The sequence below is a fragment of the Elephas maximus genome, chromosome 25 (assembly GCF_024166365.1).
Source record: "Elephas maximus indicus isolate mEleMax1 chromosome 25, mEleMax1 primary haplotype, whole genome shotgun sequence".
Taxonomy (NCBI): Eukaryota; Metazoa; Chordata; class Mammalia; order Proboscidea; family Elephantidae; genus Elephas; species Elephas maximus.
The window spans coordinates 19,360,444-19,364,790 of record NC_064843.1 but is presented as its reverse complement, the minus strand read 5'-3'; the positions used below and the strand labels follow the sequence as shown (position 1 = coordinate 19,364,790).

At 54.7% G+C, this 4,347-nt stretch overlaps 1 long non-coding RNA gene across 1 annotated transcript; it reads right to left on the bottom strand.

Moving 5' to 3' along the window:
* Positions 1 to 269: 269 nt before the first annotated feature.
* On the bottom strand, positions 270 to 3,599 carry LOC126067232 (uncharacterized). Its single transcript, XR_007515366.1, has 3 exons — positions 3,395 to 3,599; positions 1,184 to 1,327; positions 270 to 470 (listed from the first exon to the last, which is right to left on the bottom strand). It is a non-coding gene; the product is annotated as an uncharacterized LOC126067232 (long non-coding RNA).
* Positions 3,600 to 4,347: the final 748 nt, after the last annotated feature.

Here is a 4,347-nt window from a genome sequence, read left to right as displayed (position 1 = left end):
TTGGCCCACAAGACCCTGTACTACTTGACTCCTGACCTCCTCTCCCCCTCCCTCCTCCTCACTCACCCTTCCAGCCATACTGGCCTCCTCTATGTTCCTGAAACAGCCCACACTCATGTCACCTAAGGGCCTTTGCACTGGCTGTTCCCTCTGCCTGAAACGCTCTTCCCCCAGATGCCCACAGAGCTCTCCCTCACCTTCTTCGGTCGCCCTCATGTGAAACCTTCCTGACCCCCCTACTTGAACCACACCCCTCAGGATCCATACCCCCCGATTCCTCGCTTTATTTTCCTCCATGGCTGTGGTCTTGTGTGTGGGACACCACCATCTGAGGCACTGTTAGTTGACTTGTTTATCTACCAGGGCAGGGCTTTTTCTCTGTCTTATTCCCTGCTATGTTTCCAGTGTCCAGCACAGTGCCCGGCAGTAGGTGCTCAACCAACATTTGTCGAGTGGCCGAGTTCACAACTCTGTAAGTCATGAGAAAGGACATTGGCGGATAAGGACACTGAGGCCCCACGGGGTAGGTGACTGGCCCGAGGCCACACAGCTAGCTTGGATTGAGCTGGGGGAGGTGCCTAGGTCTGTGGAATCCTAGAGCTACTGTCTTGGCAACTGGTCGGGAGAACAACAAAGGCTGGACGGAGGCCCCCTCACCCACAGGGCTGGCCAGTACTTGGGCCTATGGGCCTCAAGCCTCGGGTGTCCAGGAATTACAGCCACCTGCCTGCCTGCCTGGGGTATTTCAGGCTCCGACACAGGTTCCTTGCTTTCTATTTTGAGTCTCCTAGTCCTGAGAACTGTGTGTTCCCAGCAGGCAGCGCGGGGCCAGAGGCTGAGCCTGGGTGTGGCTGTCACCCTATCCTGGTCCTTGTGGTGGCGGGAGCCGGGACTGGGGCCCTGCCAGGGAGCCCAAGGACCCACATTCCGGGTCTTTAATCTGTTGGCTGCTGTGCCCTCTGGCACTAGCCCCGTTCTCTACCCGAGTGTCCCCATCAAGCCCCTGCCCTGGAATCTGGGGCTGGGGCATTTCACCTTGGGTTATAACCTCCTGTTTGTCCCCAGGGCTTTGGGGGCCATTTGAATTCTCGTCTGCCCCTTTCTAGCTGTGTGACCTTGGGCAAATCAGTTCACCTCTCTGAGCTTCAGTTTCCTCATCTGGAAAATGGGGACGCAATAGTACCTATTTCTTGGAAATGCTGACGAGATTCAATGTGATAAAACTGATGAACGTGCCAGGCACAGAGCTGGGGACTCAGGAAGCACTTGGTAACGAGTCTCCTTCTTCCCCATCACCAGCTGGTTCCAAATATAAAAACTGCCTGGCCTGTGGAGAAACGATGACAATAATTTGAAGACCCCCCTCTTCCCAGCAGGCACCTCTTCCCTGCTTGCCCTGATTTATTTCTCTGCGCCGTTTCTCACCACCTGATGTATCTTATACTAATTCGTCTGTTGGATGCTTGTCCGTCTCCTTCCCCTAGAAGGTCAGCTCGGCCAGGGCAGTACATTTTGTCTCCCTTGCTCACCGCTGCATCCCTAGTGCCCAGTACAGTGTGCCTGGAGGGCAGTAGGTGCTCAGTAAATGCTCATTAAAAGAATTAAGAAAGTGTGACCCCTCAGTGGGGAGACTGTCCTGGAGCCCAGAAAGTATGTCTCACCCCCCTTGTTTTGGCATCTGGATTGGGTTCCTGGCTTTAGCTGGGCCTCGGTTTTCCCATTCAGCAGTGGGGCTTGTTTGAGGTTGCAAGGCTACTGGGGAGCCCTGGGATGGGCCTGACACCCCCTTGGGTGCATCCCCTGGCCCAGGGAGGGTAGCATGAAGGGTTCTGTAGTGATTCTTGGTGCCAGGCACCTTATCTCATCAGATGTCTCCAGCGGCCAATGAAGCTGCTGGGTTATCATCCTCCTTCTTCGCAGGTGGGGAGACAGGCCCAAAGAGGACTGTGGGGAGATGGATGATTCTTTCCTCAGGGGGTGTCAGTGATGATGGTGGGGTTGGTAAGGAGGTCCCAGGGCCCCCAGGGATTGAGGGAGGGTTGAGAGATGAACCAGCCCCTCTCAAGTTCTCTCCGTCTTCCTGATTCTCTGTGTCTCTGCTTGGATCTCTGCGTGGATCTTTCTGTCTCCCTGTATTGCTCTATCTCAGTCTGCCTCTGTTTCTGTGTCTCTCTCCCTTCTCTGTGTATATTGCCCACTGACCAAGAGAGGGTGCACCTAGCGGATCCCTGGCTTGGGGCCTGGGGCTGGGGATAGGGGAGAACGGACATTCAGGGTTCAACTGATGACGTGGGGCCAGACCCTGTAGCCTGGGTGTCCCAGTCCCAGTCTCCACCAGGGACAACCTCGGGAACCCTGGGCAGTTTAGAGAGTCCCAGGCCTGGTCTCAGAAGACCTGGGTTGAAATCCCAGCTTTGGGGAGAAGGGAAAGAACATGTCCAAAACACATTCCTTATTCTTATCTAAACACTGGGGGCTTCTGAATGTATCTCTCCAGCCCCGACCTCTCCCTTGACTGCAGACACAGCTCTCCACCCACCTCTCCCCACTGCCACTGCAGCAATTAATTGTTGTTGCCGTCAAGTCGGCCCGACTCATAGTGACCCCATGCATGACGGAACTTAATGCTGCCTGTCCTGTGCCACCTTCATGATCAGTTGTGGATCTGGCTGTTGTGATCATAGGGTCCTTATGGACTGATTTTTGAACGTAGATCGCCAGGCCTTTCTTCCTAGTCACCTTAATCTGAGCGACTAATAGGAGCGTCAGACTCAGCATAGCCTCAATTAACCTCCTAAACGTCCCTATCTGCTCCCTCCCCCAGGTGCTCTGGCGAAAAACCCAGGGGTTATTCTTAGCTTCTCATGCTCACTCACTCCACATCTGTCTCTCCCCAAACCCTGTCAGCTCCACCTTTGAAATGCACCCAGAATCTAATCACACGCTCCACCCCCACTGCCCCCACCATGGTCCGGGCCACTAGCATCACCTGCTGGGACTGCAGCAGTCACCCCCTCGCTGGTCCCCTGCTCCCTTCCTCGATCCCCACTGTCTGTTCTCCACACACAGCCAGCCAGGGGGATCCAGTTAGAACCGAGGTCAGGCCCTGCCCTCCCCTGCTCAGAGCCCTTCAGGGCTCCCACTTCACGCAGGGTAAAAGCCAAAGTCCTCTCCTTGGCCCACAAGGCCCTGTGTGATTCCCCACCCCCAGCAAACCCCTCACTCCCCCACGATCTTGTCTCCTCCCACCGCTCCCTCTGTTGCTCCCTTCCAGTCCTGCTGTCCTCCTTGTTTCTCTCATAAGCCTGGGATCTTTCCACCTCAGGACCTTTGCACGTGCTATTGCCGCTGCCTGAACCCCTTTACTAAATATTCACATGACTCCCTCTCTCACCTCCTTCAGCTCAGATGTCACTTTCTGACTGATCTTCTCCATCCACCCAGTTTAAATAGTCCCTGTGTTGTGCTGTCCAGTAGATTCTCACTCACAGCAACTTCATGTGACAGGCTAGAACTGCCCCATAGGGTTTAGACTGTAGTCTTTACAGGAGCAGATCACCAGGTCTTTCTCCCACAGAGCCAGGCTCAAACCGCCAACATTTTGGTTAGCGGCCAAGTGCTTAACCATTGCGCCACTAGGGCTCCTTAAGTAGCATCTACTTCCTCTATATGGTCCCTCTCTCTAACCCTGATCCTGCTTTATTTTTCCTTCATGGGGTGGAGGAAATGGCACAAAAAAACCCAAACCCGTTGGCATCGAGTCGATTTCGATTCATGGCGACCCTATGTGTTACAGAGAACTGCTCCATAGGGTTTTCTTGGCTGTAACACCTATGGAAGCAGATTCTAGGCCTTTCTTCCTTGGAGCGGCTAGGTGGGTTTGAACCTTCAACCTTTAGGTTAGTAGTCAAGGGCAAACCATTTGCGCCACCCAGGGCACTGGAGATGGCACCAAACCCGTTGCTGCTGAGTTGATTCCGACTCATAGCAACTCTGTAGGATGGAGTAGAACTGCCCCATGGGGTTTCCAAGGCTGTAATCTTTGCAGAAGCAGACTGCCACATCCTTCTCCTGTACAGCGCCTGGCGGGTTCGAACCACTGGCCTTTCGGTTAGCAGCCAAGCGCTTAACCTCTGCGCCATAGGATTCCTTGGAGATGGCAAAGGGGAAGAATATCCCCAGCAGAGGGAATGGCATGTGGGAAGGCCTGGAGGTAGAACAGTGAGAAACACCCTGAGGCTAGAGGGAGGGTTCAGGGCAGTGGCGGTGGAGGTGGTGGAGGGCGGCGATTGTGGAGACAGCAGGGCATGGTGAGAGGCCCAGTCCGCTGAGCTCCGGGATAAAGCC